The sequence below is a fragment of the Sodiomyces alcalophilus genome (genome assembly GCF_042370955.1).
Source record: "Sodiomyces alcalophilus JCM 7366 unplaced genomic scaffold ACRALscaffold_6, whole genome shotgun sequence".
Lineage (NCBI taxonomy): Eukaryota > Fungi > Ascomycota > Sordariomycetes > Glomerellales > Plectosphaerellaceae > Sodiomyces > Sodiomyces alcalophilus.
In genome coordinates, this window is record NW_027263537.1 from 3,202,488 (window position 1) to 3,220,350 (window position 17,863).

Sequence of the window (17,863 nt, forward strand, 5' to 3'; positions counted from 1 at the left end):
GCCTAAAAGGCTAAACTAAGATATCCAGGCCTACCTCCGTGCCTTTATATACTATTCCTAGGATAACTAGGGTCGCCTATTACCCGCCGCGTAGTTATCGCTTAATAATAGGAAAAGCTCCACGACCTAGCTAAGCCCTTTCTTCTTAGAGCACGGGTTTTATATCGACCCTATCTAAATCCACGACCCGACGCCTATATACCCGAAGGAAGCCGCCGCTTATAACCTACTAAGTCGCTTATAGGGAGCTATGGAATTCGTATAAGCAGCTATAGCCTTAAAGTAACGATAGGATAAGGAATCCGCGAATAAACGGCGACTTCTAGCCGAACGCTTTAAGGTAAGAGACCTCGCCTAGCTTTCTATAGCTAACTATTCTACGCCTAGACCTTCGAAGAAGCTAAGCTAGCTATACTAAAAGTATAGGGTAATAAAAGTAATTAACTCCTATATCGTCGAGTTAGACATACTATTAGGAATATATCCCCGCTTCCACGTCGATATCCTAAAGCGAGCTAGCCGCGAACCCCTCCCTAGATAAGTTATAACCGACCTATAGCCCGAACCGATCCGGGACGCCCTTTATAGTAATAAAGAGTAGGAGGTAAAAAGTATCTTATACGTATAGAATAAGCGGCGAGGTCGTGGCGTATAACATAAAGTATTAGTGCGCTAGGCTAGATACATAGAACCTACTTAGGAACTATTAGACGCCGTGAAGGATACTATAGCGTTAAACGTCTTCGAAGTAAAATACGGCCTGGCCGATATAAATAACGGGCCTTTATAAGACTATACTATAAAGTATATATAAAGATAAAAGGACCTAGATATAAGGGGAAGACGACCTTTAGTTATAAGTTAATTAAAGGGGGGGAATTTACCGGCCCCCCTATTAGTTCCTAAAAAGGCAGATAGCGCCTCCGTAAAGGACTTTAGTCGGCGGTATTACCGCCCTTATTACTATTATTACTATTACCGGTAATAGGTTTATTACCTCCCTAAAGGGCGGCGAGAATACCCTTTAGGAGGCGTGTTATCGCGGCGCCCTGGCTTTAAACCTCCTAGCAAAGGGCCTCTACCTTGTAGCGGAGACCCTCGCTATTATTAATAGGGGCGGAGGCGGAGGCGGTGTTAGCGGTAGTAGAGGTAGCGGCGGGGGGTTCCTCGGATAGTGAGGCGTAATAGTTACCGCGGGCTAACTTAAAAGCCTCGCGGAGCTAGATTAGAGTTAGCGGCGACCTAGTAAAAGGCTCGGGAATACTTATATTATTATTATCTGGATTATCGCGTATAGCACGACCCGTGGCAGCTATAGGATAGACGAACTAGGCGGCGCCGGGAGGGAGCTAGGGATATTAGTCTTAACCACTTAGCTTATAGATTATAAGGAACTTACTAGGCGGTAGGCGTAAGATCCTACGGTATACTTATAGCACTTAGGCTTTTTATAGGCGGCGCCGGGCCCGGACTAGTTATAACACGTCTAGTTAAACTTTATTTTAATACCCGTAATACGATTAGTATAGGGGCGGTAGAAATCGTTACGATAACGATTAGGGGGATAGGTCGGACTATAGGGTCGCTTACTAGGCGTGCTAGCCTACCGGAGAGTTAGTAAGATCCTTATAGTAAAGTACTAGGCCTTATCACGAACCTCCTTTTTAGCCGGACGCTTACTGGTATTCGCTATAGCGGCGAGGGCCTCCTTGGCCACGCTTTCGACTAATTAATAGCGTTCCTCCTTATTAGGAGCGGGGGGGGGGGGGATATAACGTTACCGGTAACCGGCTACTCTTTAACGGTACCCTTACGGGTATAGCGGGCGTTATAGCGGGGGGCGGATATCTAAACGCACTCTATTAGCTATAATCTAACGGATCGATAAGAGGACTTATCGGGGGACTTATAATAGTTAAGTGGATAGTTAAAAGGACGTTATTTATTAAATTAATAAAAAAGGCTACGAATACGGAATAACTACGCCGCGAGTTAATAGAGTATAACACGGCCCTAGGCATGGAATAAGCGATAGAGCTTACTATTAAAATAACGTTATAGGCTTATAAAGGAAGAATTAACTACGAATAAAAAACCGGGTAAAGCTACGCTTATACTACGATATCGAACTATAAAATACGATAAAAGCCTATAAAGCTGTTTATTATAATAGTTTACGAATAAAGGGGAAGGAGTAACCGGGCGTTTTTAATATAAAGGGTAAGCGCTCGGCGTATCGCGGAGCGCTAGCGACTTAGGAGCGAAGTCGCCACGAACGCCGCGTAACGTAAATATATCCGATATAAGGGAGGATATATACCTCCCTCGTGACGCGTTAGGAAAATAATAGGTTCGGCGCTTAGTTATTACGGTCCCGGGGGGGGGGGGGGGGAGGGGGGTAATATCACGGGTTAACCCCTCGAAAGTATAGTTCCGGTATAAGACCGGAACCGCTAATTAGCACGCAGATCCGACGCTTAGACCTCGCGCTGCCCTTACCGCGGATTCGTATAAACCTAGTAAATCCTGCACTTCTCTATAGACCTTTTCCTTTCCTTTCCTTAATTCTAGTTAATATAATTATTCGGCCTTACTTAGTACAATTAACCTATAACCAGCCGCTTATATTCAGAACGCTATAGATAGCGAACTTAATGCTATCCCGGTTAATAATACTGTTTTATATTCCTATAGTGAGTATATATAGCCAGAGGCCGCGAGATATTTACCCGGTAGTATAGTCGTTCTTTAGGATATACTATAATCCAATAAATAAGAGATAGCTAGAAAAGGGTAGCCTAGAGGATATTATACGTGCTATATTTAAGCGTAGACAAGGGGATAACCGTCCTATAGCCTGGATAAAAAAAATATCGCTCCTTATTAGGAGCTAAATAGCCGAATATTAATCTACTCTCCTTAGCCGCTTAAGGAAATTAACCGTATTAAGAGAAGTCGCTTTATCCCTATTATATATTACTTTAAGAATTATTTTATTAGTCTAATTATAGATTAAGAGATATAGTATATATATAGGTATAAAAGCATTTAGAATACTAGTAATACTAATAATCGCCTTTTATAGTTATTTAAGTATGCTATAAAATAGCTGCATAGTATTAATACGCCTAATAAGGCGGTCTTAAGCCTTACCCGCCGCTTCTATGTTATTCCCGGGTCTTATTAGACGGATAATTACTTATATAGTCTCTTTGTTATTAAGTAGGTATAAGCTGTTATCTAAGAGGGGTACCTGTTCTCTTAGAGGTTAAAGATTTATTAGTGTATATAAGGACGTTACTATGGGAATAATAGCGTAGCTTATACGCGTTATATTAACGAAGAATAGTTGGCTTATATTAGAGCGATCCGCGGTTTTGGCTATTAAAAGATAGTGGTAGTTCTAGAACCCCTTCCTTAGTCCCCTCTGCTAACGCCTCCTAAGAGTATAGATTTCACCCCTATTAATAAACCTGTTATTAAGTCCAAGCCTGGTATACCCGGTTCTTTTAATGAGGTTAAGAAGAAGACTTAGGCCCTAGTTATAAGTGCTCCTAAGGTATAGGAGCCTAAGAAAGATACTAGTGTCCTAGTACGTCTTAGGATATCTAAGAATATCTTTAAGAAGCCTATAGGGCCGGTTACGCTTAAGAAGATCACTAAGGTTCTAAAGAGTCCTAAGAAAACTCCTAAGTCCTCCAAATCTTCTAAGTTCACTGGCATTGACTTAAATAGCTACGAGATTATTTGGATATCCCTAAAGAAAGTCGTAGTAAAGCCTTAGAAGATTAATGTCCAAGGTAAATACAATGAGGATATAGAGGAGTAGAATAAAGGCGTTAAGATATCTCGTAGTCACCTATTCGATAGACTATATAATCCTCGCCCTATAGACTCTTATATTAGGCCGATTAGACCTAGCTTATTGTCCCGAGATAACTAGGTTTATCTATATAATAGTATCTACCGCGGGATACTCTATAATACCTGATATACACTAACCGTATATATCTCTGGCCAGCTAGTACTATAGGACCTACGAGAGGATTTGAGTTAGGTAACCTTAGGGTACAGTAAATGATATGTAAAGAGGATGGATTATCTAAAGGAGAGGGCGAGGTTCCGGTCGTGTATATCTACGGGGGAACCTTAGACTATCTAAGGCTGGGCGCTATACTGGGTATAGTGCTGGGACGGTGCTGGCACCGGTCCAGCGCTATACTGGTTTAGTGCTAGTATGGGGCTAGCACTAATCCAGCGCTATACGGGTTTGGTGCCCGTATAGTGCTGGCACTAATCTGGAACCATATGGTTTTAGGCCCTGGTATGGTGCCGGATGGTGGTGCGTAGCAATACCGCCGGTAATAGCGATTTATATATACCGCCTTTATAAGCAATTCCCTAGGAAGGATAGTTATAGTATAATACTGGAATTAAGTAGGATAAGGATATAATTATAGCTGCTATAGAGCGAGCTTATACTAAGAAAGAGGATTATATAGTTAGCGAATAGACTCTTTATAAGCGTAAATAATATTTAAATAGTTCTATTGGATTATATTTATCTTAATTAGGGTAACCTAAGTATATTTAGAGTTATTATAGCCACGAGCATGTAAGTAAGATAACTGGGGCCGATTATAAAGCGGTGGATCAAAGACCTAATACTATATTATTAGGATACCACGTAATGTTATAGACACGCGCTTTTTTATTTATCTTATATTATATATATATATATATATATATATATATATATATATATATATAGCGACGCCACCTAGATATAGAGGATACTTATTATCCTATATAATCATTATCCTTTTAACTCTAAGTTTTGCTATATTTATTATATTCACTTCGTTTAAGCTACGTTACCCTAAATAGAACAGTGCGCATATCTAGGAACCTCTTTTATAGCTTTCCTTATTATATATAGTATTTTAGTTATATATATATATTATAGTTTAAGCATACCTGTTATCGAAGATTTGTCCGAGTTTATACTGCCCACACCGTTCTGTATAGTAACGGCTTCGCCTTTCTTCACTATACCATAAGAGCCCTCCCCTATACTATATATTATCTTTATATATACCTATATTAGTTTAATTAGGGGTAATATAATAAGCTACTAAAGCAGTATCCTACCTCTCTAAGATAGACTACTTTAGAGCGGCGTAGAATAGGGTCTTTAGGTAAGGGTCGGTAGTCAGGATCGCGTTAACCTTATTAGCTCTTACTCGATATAAAAGGGCCACGACTTAGGGGACCGCGCTCCTAATAACTCCTGTACCGTTATAAACTGTAAAGATAATATACTTCTTTAAAAGCTCCGTTAACTTATCTATATCGCTCCTTATCTATATAGCCGGTTTAAGTACTATAATAGACCTCTATAAGATAGTCGGCGCGTATATCATCGGGTTAACCTGATTAGGCTAAGGCGTAACGGCTAGTATCGATTGAATACTTATTATAAGGGTAAGAATATCTATAATACTCCTTACCTTATTAATAGATCGCTTATCGGCTACCTAGACGTTTTTAGCCTACTCTTTCAATATATCTGATAGGCTATAGTACCTCTATAGCCTAACCTTTAGGTTAATAAGCTTATATATTATCCTATTTCTAAGTGATATATTAACGTCTTTATATAGAATAATAAAAAAGATATCGTAAAGCTCGTAGTCCTTAATAAAGGTACCGCCGACTATATTAGCTTTTAATTTCTATAGTAAAACGCTTATTAATAGTTACTTAACTTACTAGACTATCTTAACCTTTTCGTGCTTATAAGTAAGTTATAACTAGCATACTTAGTCGGAAGAGTTAAGCTACTAATCGGGGTCTAGATAGGAATATTTATTAATAAGCCTCTGCTTTAAATATATAATAAGATAATCGCGGACCTATCAGTATATAGTCGGCCCGATGGCTATGCACGGACCACCGGTCCGAACTTATCTCTATACGTGCATTAAGGGACTAGGTTAATCCCTTGAGTTAAAGTCTTAGTTTAAAGTTAGCGCTTAGTTAATGAATATACTATAATTACTCTACGATACTAAGCTATTAAGCCTTTTCTATAATATCTTCTCCTTAACTAAAGTCTACGGACTTTCCTTTCGTTATAATTCTTTAACTTCTACACCTTTAAGGTAATTAGACCGAAGATACTACTAAAAAGGACTCGAGGAATAAGCGTCCCCCCGGGGGGAGCTAGCGAAGCAGACGCCGGGTAGGAGGCGCCCGCCGTGCCGAAGCTAATAATAACGGTGCCTAAGCAGGGATCGGATAAAACCAAGGGGTTAACGGATACGCCGGTTACGCTCGGTCCTAAAGATAGTGGTTTATAGGTCGATTAGCGATCCGTTACCGGCCCCTTAACGTTAACGTAAAAGGCGTTAATTACGATATTTTCGTAGTATCTTTAATAGCCGAGCAAGATTAACCGAGTAATTATAAAGAAGCTCGCTAAATAACCGGCGCCCTAGCGCGATAATAAAAACCGCTAGTATATAATTATAAGCTAATTAAAGAGTTACTTATAGTTATAGAAATCGACGATTAGTTAGTAGTAATTAAGGCTAGGAATTAGTTTAGACCTAGTGCCCTAATACTATAGCAGATCGAATAGGCTTTAACAAAGCTTAAATATACCTTTTAAATATCCTAAAGGCATTATACCAGGAAGATCGCTAACCCGAATTAAGACGACTTTATAGCGTTTATTTAGCGAGAGTATCTATCCCCGGATATATAACAGTATTATTACTATAAGGAACTTCGTAAGCTATAAATAACCGATAATATAATACCGATAAAACTATTTAAACGGTAAGATAACCTATATAGGCTATTAGGCTAGGAGATAAGCGGAAGCGAAGAGCGTGCCTATAACTATTTTAGTCAGTTACCTCTACATATTAAGGATAAGATATAAAAGCGGAGAACCGAGTTAGATAAGGCTATAACGCTAGCTTAAGAGGTATAGCTATTCTAAGATGTAAGCCTTATTGAGAAGGCGAGTAGTAAGTGTTGATATTATACTTATAATAAGTAATAATCATAATAATAATAAGTATAATATCTAAGTCAAAATAACAGTATATAGTTATAGCTATATAACTAGATGTCTACTTTATAACCAGCTTAACCTATAATCTAATACTATACGTATTATATGTGTATATATACTTGGCTTACAATATATATTACATAAATACACTAGGTATCGTAAATTCGATATCTTGGTTATTACTTAAGCTAATAACGTGGCGTGATAAACGTCGCGTAGGCTATTAACGTAATAGTCGCCACCCAATCTTTTAGGGTCTTTTACTAGCCCCGGATCCAGGAAGAAATCCCAGAAGTCAGCTCTTTATACATAATATCAATATTATTATACGCAGCTTTAAGCTCGCGCAATAAGCAGTAATCCTACGGATCTACGAATTCAACAGCTATTTACTTGATTTTCCTCTATTCCGCGCGTATAGCCTACTACTCGTAGCCTAATTTATTAAAAGGTTATAAGCCCGGGTTAGTATAGAAGGAAATCTACTCTTTTCTACCCTTTTATTCTACTCGAAATACTAAAAAGACTCCTGCCTTTTAGGCTATTTTTACCTATTTAGGCCGTCCCTTTATCCTCCCCCGGTCGTAGATCCTTATCTCCGACTATATAAAATTCCTTTATCTCCCGAAGATAGCTAATCGAATCGAACCGTTCATACCGATACCACCGTTTAAAGCTCTTTATTCATTCTAATATAGTCGCTAAGAGCTATGCTAAGCTTTTTATTCCTGTTTTGGAAGAACTATATAATCGGAATAAGACTCTTTGTCACGATCGGATATACTATTCCTTTATTTTACGAAGAACGTTTTGAAAAAGAAGGAAAATAACGAATACGTGGATTAAACGCAGCTGCTTTTATGGTTATAATAGCTCCACGAATAATAGCTATATTAATTAAGCCATTTAACCTACCGCGCTGCCTATAAGAACAGGATATCGTAACGTGGTATATAAGCTTTTAGCAAAAAGTCCGCCCGTGGAAATCCTGTTATTCGCTTAGTACGAGTATCACTTTTTTTTATGCCGCGAGATCTATAAATAGCTTTACCGTTTAGGTCCACTTTTAGACCTACTTTTCGAAGCTAGGCTAATCAGAACCATACCTTTAGCTAGGTATTCTTGGTTTCTGTCCTTTATCGATAACGTAATAAAGAAAAAGGAATAAAGGAAAACGAATAGAAATAATAAAAATAAATCTTTAAATAACTTAGTTAATTCTGACGTAAATAAATAACTAAAAATATCGTTCTGGTACTCAAAGATAGCTTAATAAGAGACTAGTAAGCTGATATTAGTCCGGAAGCCATAGGGCATTTCTGGAATTAATAATAAAGATAATAATAATAATACTAACCTTAATATTAATTGGTTAGTAGAAAAGATCTATAAAATATAAGCGGAAAATAGTATTAAGCTTGATCTGGATTTCTGTGTTTATAGCAGGGCTACGGCGTATATAATAATAAATAAAAGACTCTTTTCTACTTATAATACTAAAGAAAGAACTGTTTGTTAAGGTTAGGCAAAAGAAATAAAGATATAAGGAGAAGGAGACTGCGTGATAAAATTCAGGGTCACTAGAAAGCTTCTGCTTCTAAAAAGGTGTCTTTATATACCGGAAATAGGCACGAATATTATTAGTCTCTCTTGTCTGGATAGTGAAGCTCGCGGTCTTATAGGAAACAAAAAGCTCTTATTATTTAATAATAAAGAGCCCCTTTTTCTTTATATAACGGCTCTGCTTTATACCGGGCTATACTAGGCTATAGCACGGGCATTATCGTACGAGGGGGCTGAGTCTCTGAAAATAAATACAATAAATACAAAGAAACAGCTGCAGAAGGGCTTTATACCAAAGAAACAGCTAGGAGACTTAACTAGAATAAAGAGGTTTCAAAGGTTCAAAGAACAGGTTGCAAAGAAGCTAAATAAACAAAGAAATATAATAAAGGGGTTAGTTAAACCTTAATAAAGAAATAATATAATAAAGAAACCTTAACCTCTTCAACCTCTTTAACCTCTTTAACCTGATTAACCTCTTCAACCCCAAGAAGAGCTTTATAAACAAAGAGACCGTAATAACCGTCAAAGGACTACCTCTATAACTGAAAACACATTGCTATGGCATAATAGGATGGGTTATATTAACCCTGTTGCCTTAAAAAGTCTCTATACTAATACTCTTTAAAAAGATTATAATATAACCAACGAAGAGTTAACTGAAATACAGAGCTATGATGCCTATAAGAGAAGTAAGTCTATTACACTTACGAATACAGATTCAGTTAATAAATATAAGGACTTTTCCTATTTAGAAAAGGTTTATATAGATCTTTGCGGTCCTATCGAACCTCTTTCTTATAATAAAAAGCGTTAGATTTTGTTTATACTAGACCGTTCCACCCGGTTCCTATGGGTATAACTGCTCTTAGATAAGTCTAAAACGACGGTAGTTACAGCTATAAAAGCGTAGAAAGCTTAGGTAGAAAATAATAATAATAATCATAATAAATATCACTTCTTTATTAAAAAAGTAGATACTAACGGTGGAAAAGAATTTAATAACGCCTCTTTTCAACGCCTCTTTGCAGGTTTAAAGCATAATATAAAGCCACCGTACACTTCTAAAGCTTAAGGCTCTGTTAAAAGAATTATAAGAACTATAATAGAAAAAGTTCGAGCTCTTCTTTTACACTCAGGGCTACCTAGATACCTTTAGGGTCAAGCTATACTTTCAGCTATTTATATATATAACAGATCACCCAATTCAGCTCTTAATTATAAGAGTCCCTGTAAGCTTACACAAGGTCAGAAACCTATTATTAATAATATACGGGTCTAGGGTTCTATTATTTATTATAAAAAATAACGACCCGAATATAAAGAAACTAGATTCAAGAGCACTACGAGGTGCTTTAATAGGTTTCAATAACTATAACTATAAGGTTTATAACCCAGTAACTAGAAAGACTAGTTAGTTTCAAGACGTTTATATCTTAGAAAATCAGTTTCTTCACTCTTCTTCAGATAGCTATAATAATAACTATACGTCTAAAAACAATAATAACCTCCCTCCTTATATTAATACTCAGGCATATAATCAGGTTTCCGACCGCGGGCCTTATCAACCCGTTAAGTATAATAAAGGAATCACTTTTAGTAAAAATACCGGTTAATGTTCACAAAATATTCCTTCGCGCGTTTCGAAACATTCTATTAAGTCTATTCGACCTAAAGAAGAGAATAATAATAATAACAGACGTAAGAGTCTTCGTCTACGGGCAGCGGGCTATGAAGTTCCAGCTATTAATAATAATATTAATAATAATATAAACCATAGCCTAGCTAATAATAATAATAATAGCCAAAGTACTAGGCTAGAAGTCCAAATACCTTTAGAACCGTTTATTATTATTATTATTCTCTTACTCCGCTATCCTAACTAATCTAGGAGCCCGGCTTAGGCTATACGGTCCTTCTTAGCTGGTTATAGAGGGGAAAAACCCGTGCGGGTAGAAAAACCTCTATACTCTCCTTATTAGAATTAGTGCCGCGTCGGGGCCTTAGGGGTCCCGGTAATAACTCGATACGTATCTGGATTATACCTCTAGTCTAGTGGCTAACAGGAAAGTAGTAGGCTAGGGATTTTAGGTTAGCCTAGGGTGCGGTATACTATACAGGGAGCCGAAAGAGGACCGTAGCGGTTCCGTTTTCCGGGGATTCTCCCTATATCGGGGTAGCCGGCTTTATTTATACCTTGCTTTTAGGCGGGGAGTTTTAGCAGGAGCTCCTGCCTTTATTATATATACCTACCGAATTCGGCAGCCTTCTATAACTATAGTTAGGTTAATTAAAAATCTTAAGGGCCTCCGCCCTTTTTCTTATTTTTCCTCCTTTAACCCTTTTATCACGATATCGTAGGTTTGCCTATAAGCCGCCCGCCCCTTTATTCTTATCTCCGTGCCCGGCTTTATGCTATAGTTACTAATACGTATTTAGCGGCTTATAAAGATATAGGGTTGTTTTAGTATTATCTATTTATAAGTGGTAGCGAGGGCGGGAGGCTAGTGGTTTTAGAGCGGGCTAATAAGATAGGTTATAGTTAATTATATAATAATAGTTAGATCGATTAATACTAAGTCCGTTATTATAAGTCAAGGGGTGTTATAGGGGGCGCGTGTTAGTTTCGGGTTCGGCGCTAACTGCTTCTAAGATACCTCCTAAGAAAAAATAACCTAAGAAAAAGAATAACGCCCGCTACTATAAGGCCGGGGCCGTGTGAGTTTTGCCGTGGGTATTCATAGGGGCGCCCTTAGGATACCGAAGTAATACCGATAGGTGGCTGTTTCTAACTCTAATCAGATATCTTAGATACACTAAGCGCCTCGGGGGCGATAAGCCCGAGGATATAGAAATATATACTAATACTACTAGAAAGGGAGCGGTATACTGCTAGTATACTAATAGTTATCGGACTTATAAGGATATAAGTTAGTCTTATAGTGGTGTCTTAGCGGTGCCGGGGCGGTAATAGCGGGGATCTAATACTTAGTGTAGGTTCCGGCTATAGCCTAAAGTATTAGTAGCGGGTCCTTAAACGCTATTAAGAGTTTATAGCGGCTATTAATAGGGGTAAAGACGGAGCGGTTATAAGTCGTGTCCTTAGGGGTGCCGTAACTATACCGCGCTAACTTTATATAGGCTCGGGGTCGGCTTATAGCGACGGTAGTATCCTCTAAGCGCGCCGCTAGGCATACTTATCGCATAGGCTGGCCTAAAGCAGGTCCGGAGCGGGTTGTTCCGGGCCCGAAAGTGGGAGTGGATCTGCCACAGGAATAAGGGCAGGAATTTAGCACTACGATCAGAGATTTCCATAGAGTTAATTAAATCAATAGATCGATCGCTTATTTCACGTAATTAAGTTATAAGCTGTTTATAATAATTAAGAGTCTTATTTTTACTCGACAACCTTTTAAAGCTATTTACGCCGAGCTGCCTATAGCTATAACCATAACCTCTAATACGACTATCTATATAAGCCATAAAGACTAGGAGCTATGGAAGCGCCTCTATAAAGTCAGGGCCCGTAGTAACAGAGTCTTGGACTTCCTATACCCTAACGATCCAGCGCCTAGGCCGCTACGAGCCACCCGTCCCGAATTTACTTCCTACACCTTTATCGCTAACGCTAACGGGCAGCCTACTAATATTTCCGAGCTAACGGTTATAGGTAAGGCCGCCTATACTAAAGACTACCGCCGATATAAAGAAGATCGTAAAGACTACGAAACCTATTAGAAGGGTATTAACGGTATACTTAAGTGGGTGGAAGAGTCTATCGCTAGGAAGAGATAGAAGGCCCTAATAAAGGGCACCACCCCGGAAGAGATCTACGTAGTAGTATAAGCTAACGCCGTACCCTATATCGCGACCCGTATAAAGGACTCCTAAAGGAACTACGATATATATAAGAATAAGCCGCCTATAAACCCTTAAAAGGTAGGCGCCTGGCTAGACGATTAGTAGGACCGGCTTTAGGACTACTATGATATTAGGATATATAACGAGCCCCGAGAGATATAGATTAATAATTTCTTTAACGCTATACGACCTGCCCTAGGTAACTAGGTGGATATAAAGGAAGTAACGCTAGACGTTAAAACAGTGACGGCGATAACCCTTATTACGGAAGGGAAGAAGGCGGCGGAATAACTTAATGTACTGCCTACTCGAAGCCATAGAACTATAGCCTTCCCGGCCCTAAACCTAGGTAAAGGCGACGATAATAAAGGGCCGTAACTAACTAGGAGGGCTAACCGGACCGGAGCTTAGCAGGGCCGTAGTGCCTATCCTAAAGGCAAGTTAACTAACCGTATAAGCTCTAAGCGCCGGTAATCACTCTTCTATAAGAACGAGTACCCCGTATACTACTAGCGCGGCCACGATCTATAGGGCTGCTAGATACTAGTCTCGGAGTTAGCGCCGGAGGGTTTTTAAGCTAACGACCCTATTAAGAGGCTCGTGGAGAAGTCCCTTAGGATAGACCGGGATCTATAGCACGCTATAGAGAAGATTAGGTCCCGGAATAAGAAAAAGAGGACCGCCGCCACCGCCGCCACCGGATATAAAGTGACGGATAATAATAACGAAGGCGGCGGCGGCGGCGGCGGCGGCAACGGCGATAATAATAACAAAGTCTTCGAGGAGGCGTGACTACGTACGGCTATAGAAGCCGCCGGTAATAATAACAAAGTCTTCTTTAAGAGGACCGCGAAGCTAGAAAAGCGTATAGGAGCTGCGTAAGGCAAGGCGCTAAACACCGTCCGTTACGAGCCACGCCGGCTAGAAGCTCCGCCGGCCGCCCTCTCGGTAGCTATATATCTATTACGTTAGTCCGCTATATTAGACTTAAGTGCTATATCCCACGTTGTCTATAATAAAAGCAGATTTACGGATTATAAACCGGCCCGTCCCGATAATATTATAATCGCCGGCACTATAACGGTGCCGATTTAAGGATATAGAGACGTTATTATTATAATAGAAGGAATAGCCGGCCCGATAAAGTTCCGGTTAAAAGATATAGCCCACTACGAAGATTTTATCTATAACCTAGTCTTTAATAAGAAGATACGGCAGAACGGTTATTAGTAGGATTAAAGGCCACCGAACGAGTATATACGCCGCCGTGACCAATTCATCCTTTATAAGCTAAGTATCCACTACGATTAAACCGTTATAGAGCTCTTTCTAGTCACTAACGCCCTAGCTGCTCTTTTAGCGATGAATCTATTAATCCGAAAACCGATCGAAAGGGCAGCTAGCTAAGCCGATAGTAATCTATGGTATCTCCGGTTAGGGCACGCCGGCCCTAATATAATAAAATAACTAGAAGAGCAGTTATAGGGCGTTAAACTAAAGAGACTAGGAATAATAGAGTGCGACGCCTACGCCTAATCGAAGATAAGCCGCTAAATTAGCCGGCGGACCCGTATAGCTCTAAGCTACGCCGGTAAGAGGTGGGTGATCGATTTTACGGATTTCCTACTAACCGCCGATGGATATATGCGGATTATGTTCTTCACGGATCGATATAGCGGGTTCGTGGCCTACTACGTTATAACGTTAAAGAGGGCCTCCGATATCTATATAGTTATAAACTAATATATCTAATAGGTTTAGAGTTAATTTAACCGGTAGGTACGGGTCTTTAAGTGTGATAACGAACTAATATAATCGCTCGAAATACAGGGCGTGGTTAAGGGTTTTAGTATCTAGTTAGAGTCCTCTTTCGTAGAGACCCCCGTATAGAATGGTGGTGCCGAAAGATCTAGGGCTGTTATCGTGGAGAAGGCATGAGCTATACGAATATACTCCCGATTACCCGATTTCCTATAGGTTAAAGTCGTCCCGACTACCGCTTATATATAAAACAGAACGCCTAAATAACGCCTTAGCTAGAAGACCCCGTTCGAAGTTATCTATTAACGCAAGCCGTAGTTAGGGCACCTCCGGGGCTTTAGTTATAAAGCTTTTCCTATAACCAGAGTAGCTTTAATGAGGTCTAGAAAGGTTTAAAACCGGCTAGCGCCGCGGGCCTATATCGGTTACCTTGTAGGCTAAGATTTAACTAATATATACCGTATCTAGGTCCCTAGGCTTCGAAGGAACGGGATTATCCGTACACGTAACGTTATCTTTAACGAATAAGAGTATTTTAATGGCAGACTCGAAGCCCTAAAGGACGATTTACGTTAATTAACGGAAGAGCAGCTAGCGGATATCGTTAATTAGATCCGCCTACTAGAGTTATATATAATTAAGTAAGGCGAGCCGTAAAAGGTAGCTAATACGTTTATAATAGCATACTTCGAGCCTATTCTTTAGTCGGGTAGCGAGGTTAACGAACCTCTCCTAAGGGCTACGCCTGCCGGCCTCGAGGCTTGGGGGGTGGGACCGTTTATAGCGCCCGAGAGGCCGGAATAGTAGGAGGAGCTTATAGAGCCTACGAGGCCGGAGCTAGAAAAAGACTTTTTTATAGCCGCGATTAATCACTAACGCCTAGATAGTCACCTTTTAACTCTACCAGAAACCCCTCCTTAGGCAGGGCTTATAGCGGCTGCTTTTACGGGCTATATACCTATAGAGTAGGGGGGAGCTAAATTTCGAAGCTATAGCAGTAACCGAGTCTGGATCTCTGCGTTTAACGCAGGAAGATATGCCCTATTAGTCCGTAATTTAAATAGTAAGCCGCTAATAAAGTTAAATATTAAAAAGGTATTTAAAAGACCTTACCGTAAGATACACCGTAAGTAACTGCCGGCCCCTCCGAGAAATCAACGAGACCTTAAAAACCACCTATATAAAATCTTATTCCGATAAGCCTAAAGGGATCACTTAAAGAGTTATAAAGAGATAGGCTTATGGATTATAGTGCCGAAAGACAGGGCGAAGGGGTATTAAGTGCTTAGCTATATATAGGTGATAACCTATAAGTTTAATAAGCACGGCTTTCTATAAAAGTGCAAGGTTAGATTAGTGGTCCGCGGAGATTAATAGTATTAGGACTCGTTAGAAGATATATATACAGCCACGCTTACTAGTCGCTCCTTTAGATTATTAATAGTAATCGCCGCTTATTTTAACCTATCTTTAATATAGTATAACGTCGTTAACGCTTTTATACATGCCCCTCTACCCCACGATATATATATACGGTTCCTGCCCGGGACCGCGGTGCCGGGTTAATTACTGCTACTAAAGAAGGCGTTATACGGGCTACGGGAGTCTCTATTACTATAGCAAAAGCATATTATAGAAGTGCTAAAAAGAGACGGGTTTAAGATAGTGCCGTAAAAGCCCTGCTGTTTTATACGCTATAGGCTAATCCTGTTTTTCTATATAGTATAGAGGGGTGGATTAAAGACCCAGTGCTATATCGTTAGGACGTTACGTGACGTTATAACACACGCGTATCTTTTTTATTTATCTTATATATTATATATACGTGGCGACGCCACCCAGACACAGAGGATGCTTATTATCCTACACAATCATTATCCTTTCGACCCTAAGTTCTGCCACGTTTATTATATTCACTTCGTTTAAGCTACGTTGCCCTGATCAGAGCAGCGCGCACCTCTAGGAACCTTTTCTAAAGGTCTCCTTATTATATATGTTATTTTGGTTATATACACTTCGTGGTCTTGAGTATACCTGTTATCGAAGACTTATCCGAGATCATACTGCCTAAGCCGTTCTGCATAGTAACGGCTTTGCCTCTTTTTAATAGATAATATCGTGATCGGCTTTAAGGAAGACTTTAGGGAAGAGATAGAATAGGCTATCGTAAGCTTATAAGAGCTCTACGCCCTATAAGGCGGGTAGCTACTATAATAGTTCCTTAGGATTAAGGTTATTCGGGACCGTCCCTTAAGGAGGATATAGCTATTATAACGCGATTATATCGTGAAGGTAGGATATCTATTATTAACGGTATCTAATTATAAACCCATAAGCTCTATAAAGCCGGCAGAGCTACTATAGTATACCGGGAAGTCTACTATAGTTAAAAGCTATTAATAAAAGATAGGATTAGTACTATACGCTATAGTAATTACACGCCCCGATATCGCCTTTATAGTATCCCGACTCTATAGATTTAACGTAAATCCGAGCCGTTAGTATCACGAAGCAGCCGACTATTTAATCCGATATCTATTAGCCACGTAAACCTACGCCTTAGAATTAGGTGGTAGCGACTCTATCGAGGTATTCACCGACGGGTCCTTTACGGATAATTTAATTAATCAAAAGAGCAGCCAGGCGCTTATAATACGTCTATTTAAAGGCATAGTAGCCTGGCGAGCCAATAAGCAAGCAACGGTAATAACGTTAATAATAGAGGCAGAGCTGCTCTCGCTGGTATAAGGTGCGAAGGAAGGGATATTCATAAAGAGGCTATTAGAGGCGATAGGTGTGATATTCGACGATCCACGATTAAAGATACGATACGATAATAGCTAAACGATACGCCTACTAACGGCGGAGATCGCTTAATTAAACACGCGATTACGATACATGGATATATATAACTATTAGTTATAAGAGGCGTAGCAGAGTGGAAGGATTAAAGTCAGTTACGTTATAAGCGCCGATATAATCGCTAATGGATTAACGAAGGTCCTGTCTAGGGAAAAGTTTATAAGCTTTAGGAAATAGGTAGGAGTAATGGATATATAGGGACGTCTCTATATAAATAAGCTAGAGGAGATCTTACCGGAGTACCTAGAAGAGCTAGAAGAGAAGTTCGATAGGAGCTACGTGGACGTTATAGAAGGGGATATATCGATAAAAGACGCCTATAAATAACGTTAACTAAGCAACTATCATGCAGTTATTTAGTTAGGGGGGTGTATCGTATAGGCTAGCCCAAAGCAGGTCCGGAGCGGGTTATTCCGGGCCCGAAAGTGGGAGTGGATCTGCTATAGGAATAAGGGCAGGAATTTAGCATTACGATCAGAGATTTCCACAGAGTCAATTAAATCAACAGATCGATCGCTTATTTCACGCAATTAAGTTATAAGCTGTTTATAACAATACTCGCCCCGCCGGCCGCCGCTATAGTGGTAACGCTATATTAGCTAGTCTAGAGCGTTATCTAAATAGGCTAGAGGGGATAATCGCTATCCTGCTAAAGGTGGCTATAAGTCCACTAGCAGTCTCTTAGCGGTCTCTTAGCGGTATAGTGGCGCTAATATAATAGGGTAGGGACGC